Source organism: Plecotus auritus, assembly GCF_963455305.1.
Source record: "Plecotus auritus genome assembly, chromosome: 5".
Classification (NCBI taxonomy): domain Eukaryota; kingdom Metazoa; phylum Chordata; class Mammalia; order Chiroptera; family Vespertilionidae; genus Plecotus; species Plecotus auritus.
The window spans coordinates 57611874-57628116 of record NC_137776.1 but is presented as its reverse complement, the minus strand read 5'-3'; the positions used below and the strand labels follow the sequence as shown (position 1 = coordinate 57628116).

The following is a 16243-nucleotide window of genomic DNA, read 5'->3' as shown; positions in this document are numbered from 1 at the left end:
GTGAATAAAAATATACCAGGGAATAAAGAACAATAACAAAAAACTTACATAGCCTCACCATGTGCTCAGCATTTTATGTTTTACATATAGTAATTCATTCATTCTATGCTCAAACTACCATAAGAGTTAGGCAAAGAATTACTCAAGAATGGAGTCAGGATTTGGAACGTATGGCTCCACCATATGTGTGCCTAACCTTCTGAGAGACTGCCTCTTAACAAAGAGGTGATGTTAATTCCTCTGATGTGCTACAAAGTGCTTGGTTCTATGGCACCCTCTGCGCAGAGGTGATCAACCTAGAGCAACTGATAAATAAATGGATGACATGGGAAATACTAGTAGGTGTTCCTAGAGAGGTTTTTTCCCATTCAAACAATATTTTAAAATATGAAACCCAGTGAAAAGGGATGAGATGGCATTTCCCCAGTAATCAGAAAAAGTTCTCCAATCACACCCCACTCAGCTTCCAAACCTTAACAGCATCCTCAAATTATAAAGTCAGAGCTGACTGAGTATTTTGGAGGCAGGATCTCTAATGCCAGTGGAAATTTCTCAACACCATTAATCAGCTATTTGATATTGAGAAAATCTCTTTGATTCCTGCACTTCTAGCACTGCTTCAATTTTCCCCTTCAAACAATCGCTTGTGATTTTACTTGAAACCCATGTTTATTGAATCTCTCATCATGTCACTGGCATTCCCCAAATACTTTAAAAGGAAACTTAACTCATAAGTCAAAGAATAAAGAACAGAAGGAATCTTGAAATCTCTCTGCGAGCTTCAGCTACTCAGTCTTCCCAACCTCCTCCTGGAGTCAAGCTAAACGGTTTTCAAAGGTCAGATCTTTTTGGAAGTCTGACTTATTAAAGTCACAGATAAACTCAGACTTTATGGATTATCTTTTCTGTCTCTCCCTCTTTTTTCTTCTCTCTAATTTCTCGCTGTTATTGCTATGCATAAGCTCTCATGTTTTTTATCTCCTCATTTATAGAGAATTACAAGTATGAACTATTAATCCTATTAATATTAGAAACTGAATCAGAACTAAATTACTGTATTGTGTGTGCTCACATAGAAAATTATTGATGACCTTAAGCATCTCACAGCCATTGCAATTTCATGAATTTGTAAATCCAAAAGAAATATGTTTTAAGTAATGCAAATTTGTTTTCCAACCATTTATAAATTCTGGATCTCTATGAGGGAGCCAAGTAATTTCTATTTTCTTTATTCTAATATCTGAACCACTTTTCTGGGTTTCTCAATATAGAAAGAAAATGTCTGTGAGACTCATTCTTTTGGGTGGTGGTTCTCATTAACCTTATATAGGAGGAATCTCAGTACATAGATCAAAATAAAAGGGCCATTTGGCAATAAACTAAATGTATTGCTACCTTGACCACTAAAACAGAAAGAAGAATGTGTAATACCTGAAGCAGACCTTTCTATGGAGAGGTGCCTTCACTCCCTGATGAAATTCTGTCAACTCACAGAAATTTTTTATGGAGCTTTAGATAGTTCACCTGGTACCCTGAAGAAAGTATCATGGATTTTTTATGAGACTTACTAAGCTATATATAACAGATTGGAAAGGAAAAATTGAAGGATAAGTAAATCTGCAGAAACAAATTGTGCGCTGTCATCATCCTTAACTAATGGCATTGACTCTGCTCCAAGGCTGCCTGATTTTCCTAAATTGGCATTTGAGAAATAGCAGCAAGTCTAGTTCCCTTTTCCATTTCTCAGCAAAGGTCCCACTTCTGCATCACTCTTCTTTTCTTTTCCCATCCTCTTGCTGTCTCCAATTATATTATCTTTTCATGCCCATTCTAATACCACACTGGTAGATATTGAACTGACATTAGAGATGGCACACTCTCAGTTCATTAACTTCTTGTCAGGTTGGAAGCTTTCAAAATTGGGCATAAGAAGGAATAAAAAGTGGTCAGGTAAACATTTGAGTTTCTTTTCACCTCCTCTAAAATTCCATGCTACCAGCAAATAAGGGACTCTGTATTTGATAAAGCGTGCTATAATGAACATCCCAGCTGCACTACAGTAAAGTTGTCAAGAGTATGGACTCTGGAGACAGATACCTGGGCTCCCACTTACTAGCTACAAGTACTTGGTTAAGTTAATTAACTTCTTTATGCCTTAGTTTTATTTCTATAAAAGAGCACCTTCCTTATAGGGTACTTGTAAGGATTAAATGAAGAGGTACATGTGAAGTATTTAGAATCATGCCAGGACCAGAGTAAATGCTATATTAGTCATTATGATCTCGCGTGAGATGTTAATACCCTTTCAACATTCCCAAGAAGTGGTCCTTTATCTTATGCTTGATTTTCCCCAAGAACAGAGAACTCATTATCTCCCATGATGATTTACTATTATTTTTACTATTGGAATGTTGATCTCTCTGTAGTGTGAGATCAACATTTTCCTTTTAGCTCCTACTTACTAGTCTGAGGACCATGTTGGAGTGATATAAAAAAAGATAATATTTGAATTGATATTTTTCCTCATTTACTCTAAGTTAAATATCCTCCATTCCTGCAATCACACACATATATTATGGATAAGTATTTAATAACTAGTTTGTCCATGGTTTTCTTAAAGACTGGTACCCAGAAAAAGGGTCTGAAAGCACAGTTTCCTTCATTCTAGAAGAACTTCTAAGCATGGCGCGTCTAAGTTCATTTTGGAATTTTTTTAACATCCTCATAACATTACCTCATGTAAAACTCTTAAGTCATTTTTGGTCGATGCTTAACCACTAAGCCATGCCAGCCAGGCAATTAAGTCATTTTTGTATGACTACTACTAAATTGCATTTCATCATCACCTTTCTGGGCTAGTGCAATTTTTTCCTGTATTTTTGTTGGATGGTGGATGGTGTGGCATGGTTGTAGGATGGTGTAGGGCAAGCATGTCAAACTCAAAGGCTTACACGGGCCAAATAAACAAGGCATGCGGCCCACGGGCCGCGAGTTTGACATGCTTGGTGTAGTGCTGTAGTTGGTAAACTGCGGCTCGCGAGCCACATGTGGCTCTTTGGCCCCTTGAATGTGGCTCTTCCACAAAATACCATGGCCTGGGCAAGTCTATTTTGAAGAAGTGGCGTTAGAAGAAGTTTAAAAAATTTGGCTCTCAAAAGAAATTTCAATCATTGTACTATTGATATTTGGCTCTGTTGACTAATGAGTTTGCCGTCCACTGGTATAGTGTATAAGATGGGAGTAGTAACTAGACAACCTTATAATTACTCTTGTTAAATTTCGTGCTGGCACCCACCTATAACCTGAATTTGTTAAGATATTTTTGGATTTTAGTTTGATTAACCTTCTTTTCATCATACATAACTAAGTGTCCTCTTTCTTTTGATAACCAAAAACATGTAGCCATCTATAATAATAAAAGCATAATATGCTTTTGGGTCAATGAAAGACATCCTTCTGGACGAAGCCAGGGCTGCGAGGGAAGCCTGGGTCCCCGGTGCCAGAGGGAAGCCGGTGGCAGCAGGTGGGAGGAGGGGGGCGGGCAGGAGGGGAGAGTCCTACTCTTGCACGAATTTTGTGCATCGGGCCTCTAGTCATACAATAAGGATGAGAGAGTGCTGAGAAAACCTGGGTCTTACTTTTATTCCTAGTCTCAAAAATAATAGGCCTGAGGTACTTCTTAAATGCTCAGGATATCTGTGTACCTCACGGATTTGTTGTTGTTGTTTTGAAATTAAATCTTTATTGCTGACAGTATTACATATGTCCCCTCCCGCTCCCATTGACCCCTTCTAGCCCGCCCCCTCCCCTACCCCAGGCCTTCATCATTCTATTGTCTTTGTCAATGGGTTATAAATATATGCATATAAGTTCTTTGGTTGATCTCTTCCCATCCACCTACCCTCCCCCGCCTTCCCTCTGAGATTCAGCAGTCTGTTCCATGTTTCTATGTCTGTGTAACTATTTTGTTCATCAGTTTATTTTGTTCATTAGATTCCACACATGAGTACTCACAGATTTGTTTACCTCTAAAGGTTAAAAAGCAAACTAAGGTTTTTAGAAAAACTTTACTTATTAAGTTATAGAAATGAGCAAAACGCCACAAGGTTAGCCTACAAAATCATAGGGAACTTACTGAGACTATGGGGGAAAGTATCAAACTTTATCCCTAGATCCTTTTTGCTTGTTCAGTTCCTGGATGTCCATGCTTCTCTTGATGAGTCACTCTAGCTGAGAACTGCCTCTCCCCCCACACAGCACCTTGCACATATCTCTGCTCTGAATCCCAGCCAGCAATTAAGAGCCCTTGCTTTCTTGCCCTCCACTGTCCCTAGGTAAGACTTCGCTTTCCAGGAATTCTTAGGGAGGCCTTTCTCCCGGACCTGCCCTGAGAATCCTGTTGCTCATGGTAGTGATCTCTTCATCCTTTGATAAGCTACCCTTTGGCCATTCCCCTCAGCTTAAATGGGAACCTGACTTTTGCCTTCCATCCTCTCATTTGGGCTTGAAGCACCCCAAGTCCCCTCTCATTTGTACCCTAACCCTTGCCAATTGTGGCTTAGTGCCAGTTTGCTCCTTTCTCCCCTACAGAAATCTGCATTTCTATCTGCCCAGGTTACATAGCTTATGACTCTGAGAGGAAAAAAGGAGGGGAAGGGAGTAGAAAAAGGAACCACTAGAAACAACAAAGATAAAAAGTTCCATCTGCCTCACATGTTTTGCCAAAAGCCAGAACTGCTTGGTGGCATAGGTTTTAAATTCCATTCACTCAGACAGAATTTCCTCAAAAAGATCTCTAACTATAGCTTCTCTGTCTTGGCCTCAGGACCCTCTTACAAGCAGTGCCCCTCCAGGTTGAAGCCAAATAGCCAGGACTGGCACTTCCGCTGGAGCTTGGGCACCAGCCAAGCTCACAGGCCAAAGTGAATAGAAGAGGAAAGGGGCACAGATGGAGAAATCAAAGGGGGCATTTCCCAGTTAAAATGTCAGCACTGTTTTGTGTTTTGTTTTAAAAAGTCTTGTTTTTAACATCCTGTTAATTCAAAATGTAAATTCTTGAGAAGCATGCTTTCCTTCCACCAGTGGCTCACTTTTTTCTTTTTCTACATTTGCAGTAATAGTTAGGTTTTATTTTTCCATTGCACACAAGAAAGCTCAATGTTTGATATCAGTAAGGTGGTTATAAAACACAAGGCACTGAAGGAAATTAATTCTTCATTCTATGTCAGATGAGTAAATGGAACATGTTAAATCATAAGCCTATTCATCATTTTAGATACTTTCAAAATTATTTCCTTTTTATAGAATAATTTCATCATGAAGTAGAAATATCTCAGGCTTATTTAGCATCTAATTTAACAGAGGGCAGCGTTTTCAAGTGGACAGGCCACTAGACTGAGAATCAGAAGTTCTAAATTCTAACCCTTTTACTGATGGAGGAACTTTGGGTAAGGTCTCAGACTCCTTATCTGAAAAATGTAGGAACTGAACCAGGAGACTCTCAGTCTTTTTGTGGTTACAGTCTTTTTCCTAGTTAGTAACTTGAGATGCTGACAGTATAGGACTGTAAAAAAAAAAAAAAGAAAAAAGAAAGAAATGCACTCGGATTCAAAAGATTCATATTTTCATCTGAGTTTTGCCTCTGACTTACTTTGTGACTTTGAGCATTTATCCTTTCCTGTTTCCTTGTCTGAATAAAAAGGAATAGAACAGATGGTGTCTAAGGACATTCCCAGCTCTAAAATTTTACAACAAAGAAAAATGTCAGTGGTGCCTATGCTGCCTTCCATGTGCATGTTTTACTCCAAATAGCCCGAGAAGATGGAACATACACCCCTCCACATGCACCTTAGTTCCCAAGGAAAAAAGCTGTCTTAAGAGCCTCTTCACTTCCCCTCTCTTCTAAGTACCTGAGGTCAGGCTCTGGAATCCAGCATAAACATTATTATTACCAGGCTTCATCCAACTGACCCCTGTTAACCATAAAGCAAAGCCAACTAGTCTTTGCCTTCTGCTTATAAATATACTACTTAGGGGGAGAGTGACTTCTTAGAAGCTAAAAACAAAACAAAACAAAAAACGCTGTCAAATAAACTTATTTTTTAAATTTTCTTACATGGAAATCTGCTTAAACCTAAAATATTTGTGTTTATAATTTCTGGATTTTTCTTAAAATGCCCTAACTATTCAAGTAAAGAGTCTTTGCTTCAAAAGGAAGTCAGAGCTACAGTCACGGGTGGTTTACAGAACAATTTCTGGTAGTCTTTGCTTCATTTCAATATGTTGCCATGATTGGCCGTTGATAGCTACAAATAAGGAAGTTTTCAAGTCAGGGGATTTCTCAGTGGAAGTTCCCAGTTCAACACAAGGGAGAGCTCAGGGAGGTTTGGGCAGCATTCTAGAGCCTGTGTATAAAGCTTTCAGACTCTGTAACTGCCCACATCTTTAAAGAGGAATAGTTTGTGAAGGAAGACTTTTAATCTGAAGAAGAGGTGACCAAAAACTTCAGTAGTTCCCATTGATTCTCAACCTAAGTAAGGTGGCCAGAATGTCTTAAACTGAAGTGTGGCTGACTTGTTCTCCTCTTGCTTCTGCTAAGTGAGTAATTTATGACATGATTCAATAATACCTTTGTATTTATTGTCATAGTTAGAAATTTGATGTTTACAAAATAAGGTCCTTAGCTAAAACTAAAGGAAAATTTAAAATACTGTGATTTTTTTTACATTTTCCCAAAATTTAAAATAGAATTCATGTCTATTTGAAATGATTATTTTTTTCATTTATATCTGGAGCATACACCTTCTCTGAGTTGTTTTTATAACAATGTAAGACTTAAAAGATATGTAGTTAGCATAAGTTAAGTTGCATATAGCTTACTAGGTCGAAAAGTACACTAATACTGTATATAGTCATGCTTCTTTTGGGTTAAAATTTTAAAGATCAATTCCGGTCTCATCCAGTGTATTCATTCAAACATTAAAGTTTATATTTTTCCATTTTCTAAGAAATACATGTTAATGAATATATCTTTACAATAAAGTATTAACCTTATAGAAAACTTTCCATTTCCTATCTTAAAACATTTAAACTTACATAATTAGAGTAATCTAGTCTTCTTCTATTACCAATTGACTTTCATGTTCATAAACAAAGATGAATACTAAAGATTGTATAGTATTTTTTAAAATATTTTCTTAATGATAATCCTAGGAAATGTTGATAGTTCAAAAAGATTAAACATCAAGAATCATTATCACTATTGTTATATTAATAGCTGCCATTTATTGTCTCCTGGAGGAAAACAATCACAAGATCTTCCAGCTCAGGGCAGAACCAGGGCTTAAACATGATCTCATATCACTTTTTCCATGGCTCTCTGTTTCCACTGCCCTGCCTTCTTACAACATTAAAACAATATTTTGAGATGTTTTATCTGAACTGCAAAATGATGGGGGAGAAAGGAAGATGACCTAGCCAAGGGTCCAGAGCAGCCAAGTCATTCATTGAAGCTTAGGAGTTATTTCCAGGTCTTCCTTCTCTTCACTCATCCACCCCATTTCCTCACTCCCTCCAGGGTGGACTTTTACCTGTTCAAAGGCACACACGGTGTCTATCTCCATGCAGGAGGGATGTGGGCTGTATATCAAGTCCAAACCTGACTGAGGTTCCTGCTAGCAAGTGACCAGGGCCCTAAAGGAATGTCCGGTTACTTCTTTTAAACACTTGTGACAATAAAAGAGATGGCCAACTGGAAGATTTAAAACAAATCTGTTAAATTCCTCCCAAAAAGTTCTAGTTGGAATTTCATAAAACATATACTTATTTGATGAAAAGAATCATCCTTACAGTGGAAAACTTGCCTGTCTGCAAACATTCTTTCTCTCCGTGTACTTAAGGCCTCTGGAAACATATAGGTTTTTGTTTATAGTAAACTGTATTTCAGCATGTTTTATTTTCTTTGTGTGGGGTAGTGATTTTAAAAAGTTCTTGATTTTATAATTTTATCTTGCATTTAGCCGTTATATCAATCCTTTATTCTAAATTATTTTGGGCAATTTACATGTGATGTCTAGATAAGAAAAATATAATTTTGTACCCTTTTTTCTTCTTCTCACCACATTGTCCAGAACTTCTAAAACAGTGTTTAATAACAGAAGAGATAGCAACCACCCTTGTCTCATTCTGATCTCAGTGGGAATTTCCCTAGTGGTTAACATTAAGAATGACGTTGGCTATTGGTTTGAAGTAAATAAGCTTGTTATAAAAACGAAATAACTACCCAATACACTTCTAACCCAAGTTTGCTAAAGGTGTATCAAGACTTCATGTAAAACCATATTCAACGTCTTTTTTATATCATTAGAGACAACTGTATAGTTTTCTATATAGTTTTAAACTATATAGAACTGTGCTGTTACACAATACAATAATTTCATTTTTTAAAAAATTCTGTGATATCAAAAATCATGGCCCCAGTATAAAGTTAGATTTATAGTTATAAAGTATATATATTTTTGCTCTGGTTAAAATAATAAGTTGATCAAAACCAACCATACCTACACATTTCCTCATTTTCTCTTCAATCCACATTGCTTAGACGCCTCTCCCCTATTATTTTGGCTTCACAATTTAGTTCACAACTCAGATTAACAGAAAAGAATGAAAACAATGTGGCATAGCCAAAGAGCCCTCTCCCAGCAGAGCAACTGTTCCTGCGTTTTGTGCAAAAAGCTTTCTGCCTATTATGACAGCGCTAGTTGCAGACCACAATTCAGTTACAACCAACAGTGGTATGCAAAATGTGTCCAAATTCACTGATCTTACACCAATGTATGCTGAATAAGAAATGTCTGTAATTTACTGAGAAATTTTGCTTTCATATTCTTAAATGAAATTAATCTGTATTTTTTATTTTCTGGTAAAAAAATACTAGTTTACCATGCTCTCAAAAAGTTTAATGGGCTTTATTTGCTCTTTGAAATGTTTAAAGAGCAAACCTTAACACTATTTATCCTTGGCACCCACTTTTGGTTGTTTTGTTCATGTGATTTTTTTTAATCAAATTTTTCAAATGTATTGGCATACTCATGTATTCTTTTGAACTTTTTAAAAATCATCTCTACAACTATATGGATAATCCTTTTTCATTACTTATTTTGACCATTTATGTTTTCTCTCTCTTTTTTTTTTCCTGATTGGACATGTCAAAGAGTTAATCTCCTGGATGTATCACTTTTATGGTTTTCATTTTTTAATAATTAGTTTTTTTATATTTATTAATATTTCTTAATGCTTTATTTTAGAATATTTTACTTTTACTTTTCTGTTCTTGAGTTGAATGATTAGATCTTTTTTTTTTCTTTCTTGTTTTGTAATGAAAATATTTAAGGCTAGGAATTTTCTTTAAGTACCATTTTAACTACATCTCACTTTTATGTCACTTTCACATGGCCATTATTTTATGTTTTTTCATTGCAGTTTTATTTCCTCCTTCATCCAAAAATTACTTAGGATAAAAAAGGGGGTTATTTTAGTTAACAAGCTTGTTAGAATAACTTTAAATTCAGAGAAAAATTGAGCAAACATTACGGAGTTTCCATATACCCCATCACACACAGTTTCCTCTGTTATTAACATCTTACATTAGTATGGTACATTTGTTACACTTAAGGAACCAATATTGATACATTTTTACTAACTCAATCCATAGTTCATTTAGACTTCCTTAATTTTTCCTTTTTTCCCCCTTTAAAAAAATTGAGGTAAAATTTACATTCATAAAATTATTTTGAATACTATTGTAAATAGAACTATTGTAAATAGAATTATTTCCTTAATTTCATTTTTGGATTGCTCATTGGTGATGCATAAAAACACAACTGATTTTTGAGTGTTGATCTTATATTCAGCAACTGTGGTAAAATCATTTGTCCATTCTTATAGATTCTTTGGGATTTTTTTTATATATAGGACTAGATGCCCGGTGCACGAAATTCGTGCATGGGTAGGATACCCAGGCCTGGCGGGTGATCAGAGCCAATCAGAGCCTTTCAGCTGCCAGCTGGGGCCTTCTTTCGCTCCACGCCACCTCCTGGTGGTCAGCGCATGTCACAGCGAGTGATCGAACTCCCGGTCTCCTGGTTGAACTCCCGAGGGGACACTTTGCATATTAGCCTTTTATATATATAGATAATATCTGCAAACAGATATTTTCATTTATTCCTTTCTAATTTGGATGCTTTTTATTTCTTTTTCTTGTTTAAATGCTTTGGCTAGAACTTCAGGACAATGTTGAACTGCAGTGGCCTTGTTCCTGGTTTCAGTTTTTCACCATTGAGTAATATGTTAGCTATGGAATTCTCATAAATTCTCTTTATCATATTGAGGAAGTTCCCTTCCATTTCTAGTTGTCTGCATCTTTTTATTTAAATCATGAAAGGGTATTGGATTTTGTCAAATGTCTTTTCTGCATCAACGGAGATAATCATGTGGGGTGTTTTATTTTCTTTATTCTGTCATGTGGTATGCCACATTGAATGATTTTCTTTTGTTTAACCACCCTTGCATTCCAGGGATAAATCACGTTTGGTCGTAATGTAAAGTCTACTTAATATGCTATTAGTTTAGTTTACTAGTATTTTATGGAGAATTTTTGCATCTTTATCCATTAGTGATTTTGGTGGTTGTTTTTTATCAGTTCGTTAATAGTTATAAATATATTACAGAAGTGAAAAGGGTTTATAATTCATTTACAAGTGCAGTCTGTTACACCATTAAATGATACTTAACCTGTTGTATAAAGTAAGTAATGCATGAGAATTAGTACTGAAACTGTTTGCTGAAGTTCTATTTCCAAACCAGTGGATTAAAAACACAACTGTGAATGGTACAAAGACATAAAAACTCATATTATGATAAAAATCAATTGCAAAAATAGAGAATCCTCATCCTACCCAGATAATATAAGAACTCAGCAGTTTTCCTCAACTTAAACATGAGCTTCACACAGAAAATATTAAAGATGTCTTTCAACGTGATGCAACCGTATAAAGCTAAAATAAGATCATTAGATGATCAATGTATCAAAAGTCAACAGAATTTAGAAAATACATCTAATTCTAAAGTAAGCATAAGTAAAAAGTACTTTACAAAGAATTATAACTGCTCTCCATCATCAGAGTCCAAATCATATTTCCTTCTTCGATAGTTTTCTTTTCCAGCTTTGGAAAGTTTGTTCCAAATTTCTTTTGGCTCTGAAATGGTGGCTCCCTTAAATTCGCATTGTAATGAAGAATATCAGAACAACCAAGCCTCCATTCTAAAGTTTCTGTGGTGAAGTCATCTGTATTTTCTAGGCCAGTAAGTCAAACACATAATCTTGTGTTTTTCCATCTTTTACCAATGCCAGTGTGGGAATGATTTTGATCCTCAGTCTCTCAAAAAAGGAAAGGTGCTTTTCTACATACAGCTTCAAAAATGTGGTCTCCAGATGTTTCTTGGACAATATTACCAAGTGAATGTCTAGCATTTTACACCTGAATGTGGAGTCTCTGTAGAAATGGCAAACCACTTTTTTACTCTAACTTTTTGAAAAAAGTCTCTCTCACTGGGTATTTCTCTGTATTCCCCAGGTCCTTTTTGAAAGTCATCCTCGTTTCTGCTGTTGAGCTTTTCTTAGTGCCTCAAATCTCTTTTCTTTGAGGTGTTCCAATTCATCCTCATCCATCTAATCCAGTTTCTGAATTTCAGCATCCAAATGTTCTTCCACTAGTTTGGTAGTTTGAAGCAACTGATTCTCCAGGACTTTTAAAAACATCTCAACAGATGCTTTCGCTTCCATTCTTTATAGTTCAGCCTTGCTCTCGGCGATACCTGAGAAATGACGGACTAGTGGCTCCAGAAGAACAGTCCACTCTGGCTTCAGCCTCACAACAACTGCTACTGGCTATGAACCGGCTGTCACTTTTACCTCCAGATTGGCAGGGGTCCTTCTATATCTTACAGCCTGTGACACTGAGGAATTGAGAGGGGAGAGGAATATTGGTTTTTAGTTTTCTTTTATTTCAGTGCTTTGTCTGGCTTTGGTATCACAGTAATCCTGGCTTCATAGAATGAGTTAGGAAGTATTTCCTCCTCCTCTATATTTTTTAAGAGTTTGAGAAGGACTGGTGTTAATTCTTCTTTACACATTTGATAGAATTCACCAGTGAAACCAACTGGTCCTGGACCTTCCTTTCTTAGGAGGTTTTTGATTACTGATTAGATCTCTTTGTTATAAGTATGTTTATGTTTTCTATTTCTAGACTCAGTTTTAGTAATTTGTGTGTTTCTGGGAATTTGTACATTATTAGGTAATCTAATTTGTTGGCATATAATTATTCATAGTATTCTTTTATTATCCTTGTTATTTCTGTTTAGTTGGTGGTAATTTCCACACTTTCCTTTCTGATTTTAATTATTTGTTGTTCTCTCCCATTTTCTTATAAGACTAGCTAAAGATTTTTTTGTCAAGCTTTTTAAAAACTGATTTTGACTTCATTGACTCTATTGTTTTTCCATTCTCTATTTCATTTATCTCTGCTCTGATCTCTATTGTTTTTCTTCTGCTAGCTTTGTTTCTTTTTCTAGTTCTTTGGCATGTCAAATTAGGTTATTGATTTCAGACTTTTCTCTTTTTAAAAAATATAGATGTTTACAGCTATTAATTTCCCTCAGAGCACTGTTTTCATTGCATCCCATGAGTTTTGGCATGGTGCGATCTATTTCTAAGTAAATCTAATTTCCCTTGTGATTTCCTATTGAGCCATTGGTTAAGAATGTGTTGTTTAATTTGCACATATTTATGAATTTTCCAGTTTTCCTTATTTTATTGATTTCTAGCTTCATTTCATTTTGGTTGGAGAAGATATTTTGTATGATTTCAATATTTTTAAATATATTGAGAGTTTTTGTGGCCTAACATTTAATCTATCATGGAGAAGTTTTCATATCCACTTGAGAAGAATGTGTATTCTACTGTTGTTGGGTAGATTGTTCTATATATATCTGTTAGGTCTAGTTCTTTATACTATTCTTCAAGTCCTCTATTTCCTTTTGAGCTTTGTTTTTTCTATCATTTATTAAAAGTGGTATCTCCTTGCCCTAGCCGGTTTGGCTCAGTTGATAGAGCGTCGACCTGCGGACTGAAGGGTCCCAGGTTTGATTCCGGCCAAGGGCACATGTCCGGGTTGTGGGCTCAATCCCCTCTCTCTTCCTCTCTGAAATCAATAAAGAAATACATTTTAAAAAATAATAATAAAAGTGGTATCTCCAACTATTACTCTCTACTGTCTATTTCTCCCTTCAGTTCTATCAATATTTGCTTCATGTATGTGCAGGGACAGGGGGCATTTGTTTGATATGTACATCTGTATAATTGTTATATCTTCTTGATACATGACTTTTATCACTATATAATGCCCTTCTTCATTCTTACAACAGTTTTTTACGTAAAAGCTAATTTATCTGATATTAGTGTAGCTGCTCCATCTCTCTTTTTCTAACTATTTGCATGGAGAATTTTTTCATGCTTTTATGTTTAACTTATTTATGCCTTTTTATCTAAAGTAAGTCTATATTAAACAACATATAGTTTGATCATGTTGCATTATCCATGCTGCCAAGCTCTGCCTTTTGGTTTGGGAGGTTAATCTACTTATATTTAAAGTAATTACTGATAAGAAAGACTTACTTCTGCAATTTTGCTATTTGATTTCTGTATGCCTTACACCATTTTTCTGTTCCTCACTTACTTCCCCCATTACTGCCTTCTTATGTATTTCATTAACTCTTTGCTATATACCATTTTATTCCATTCTCATTTGCTTTTATATGTTTTTTAAGATACTGTCTTAGTGGTTACTATGAGGATTAAAATTAGCAACTTAAATTTATAACAATCTAATTTTAATTAATACTAACTGAACTTCAATAATATACAAACATTCTACTCATATACAGCTTGATTCCCTCCCTTATGTTGTTGTAATCACAAATTTTATCTTTATACATTGTGTGCTCATTAACATAGGTTTATAATTATTTTTAAGCATTTGTCTTTTAAATTATGTTGGAAATAAAAATAAGAGCTCAAACAAAAATACAGTCATGCTGGATTTTATATTTACCTATGTAGTTGTCTTCACCACGGTTAATTTTTTGGTATGGATTTAAATTATTGTCTAGTAGACTTTTATTTGAGCCTAAAGGACTCTATTTATCATTTCTCATAGGGTAAGTCTACTAACAACTACACCTTTACCTTTATTTTTATCTCAGACTATTTCAATTTCTCCTTACTTTTGAAGAACAGTTTTGCCAGACATAGAATTCATGGTTGAGACTTCTTTTTTCCAGCACTTTAAATATGTCATTCCATTGCTTTCTTTCCCTCATAATTTCAAAGTGAAATTGTTTGTATTCTTACTGAGGATCCTTTGTTCACAATGAGTTATTTCTTTCTTACTACTTTCAAGATTCTTTCATCTTGGGCTCTCAACAGTTTGATTATAATGTACCTAAGTATGAATCTCTTTGTGCTTATCCTACTGTCATTTATTGAGCTTCTTGAATGTGCAGATTCAGTCTTTCATCAAACTGGGAAATTTGGGGCCATTATATCCTCAAAATATTTTTTTCTGTTCCTTTTCTCTCACTTCTCCTTCAGAACTTCCATAATGCATGTGTTGGTCCACTGGATGTTGTCTCACATGTCTTTAGGCTCTTTTTTCTTTATTCTTTTTTATGATGGTCCTCCAACTAGATAATTTCCATTGTATTATCATCATATTCGCTGGCTCTTCTGCCTCCTCAAATCAGCTACCAAGCCCCTCTAGTAAATGTTTTGTTTTACTTATAGTATTGTTCAGCTCCAAATTTCTATTTTGTTCCTTTTAATAGTTTCTATCTCTTTATTAATATTCTCATTTTTTCCATTTATCATTTTCCTGATTTTCTTTGGTTCTTTGTCCATGGTTTTCTTTAGCTCTTTGGGCATATTTAAGATAGTTGATTTAAAGATTTTTTTTCTTGTAAGTCGTGTCTAGGTTTTCTCGGGAAGAGCTTTTAAAGACATTTTAAATGACAATTACAACCACTTATTTAAATCAAAAATAACTACATGTAGAACCACATACTTAAATTATAGAAATTATCTTTTATTAATATTATTGAGTTTCTTCTGTATACCGGGCCCTGTTTATATATTATCTCATTGTACATACACACAAACTTTGAGGCAAGTACTACTATAATCTGCATTTGACAGATGAAGAAATTAAGGCATAGGGCTAATAAAGTCATATTGTAAATAAATGGCAATGCCAACATATGAATGAAACAATTTTAGCTCAGAATTCTTACTTATTACCAATATGAATTACCTATCTTAGTTTGAGTTTGGTTTTGGGGGGGAAGCAGACTGGTGTTTGCAGATATCCTTAATATCATTATAATAACCATCCTAACTTCAAAAACATCTATATGTGCATATTGGAATTTTAAGTGTGGAGCATATCATAGAGTGGAAAGGACAGTGAAATAGGGATCTATAGCTGAGCCCATAGTTCTAACCTGGAAGGGGAGTCAAGTGAGGTTCTGCTTAAAATCAGTCCAGTTAGCTGAGGCCTAACAGACCAAGTAAAACATGAGGGAAACATGTTCTGGAATTAGAAAAACACATTAGGAAACACCTGAAAAAGACAGAACAGGGAGTATTTGAAGTATTGAAAAAAGCCCCAAATCAGCAAGAGGAAGAGAGAAGATATGAATCTAGAGAAGTAAGAAGAAGCTTCAAGCTTAGAGTTTGGATTTTATTCTAAGGGTGATATGAAACCAGTGAGTGATTTTAGGTGATAGAGGAACATAACATTTAGAAATTGACAAGACTAAAAGGGAGGAAAGCAGTGAGAAGGCAGATATGGTAAATATTAATTGATAGTGGCTTGAACAGGGGTGACAATAGACATAGTAACAATGACGCCAGAGGGTGACAATAGGGACACAGAGTATATGCAGCAAGAAATGTTTCAGAGGAGTACTTTCATGAGTTATATTATTGGGTGATTGATTAAATGCTGGGCAGTGAGAGTTTTATGTTATATGAGCAATGTTTTATTTTCTTTCTTCTGTTTACATGATAAAAAATGAACATATAATTTTTAATCTACTTGTACTTATTTATCTTTACATTTAAAAAAGCTAA

The 16243-nt window shown here is 35.2% G+C and overlaps 1 protein-coding gene and 1 pseudogene across 2 annotated transcripts in view; one reads left to right on the top strand and one right to left on the bottom strand.

Moving 5' to 3' along the window:
* The first annotated feature begins 6355 nt into the window (after positions 1 to 6355).
* TANK (TRAF family member associated NFKB activator) overlaps positions 6356 to 16243 on the top strand; it is a 106257-nt gene continuing 96369 nt past the window's right edge. The window contains exon 1 of the mRNA XM_080671070.1: positions 6356 to 6597. The gene's annotated coding sequence lies outside the window, so the exon portion shown is untranslated. The remainder of the gene's footprint in view (positions 6598 to 16243) is intronic.
* LOC308248224 (thioredoxin domain-containing protein 9-like) lies at positions 11158 to 11842 on the bottom strand (annotated as a pseudogene). Its single transcript has one exon. The product of its transcript is annotated as a thioredoxin domain-containing protein 9-like (transcript).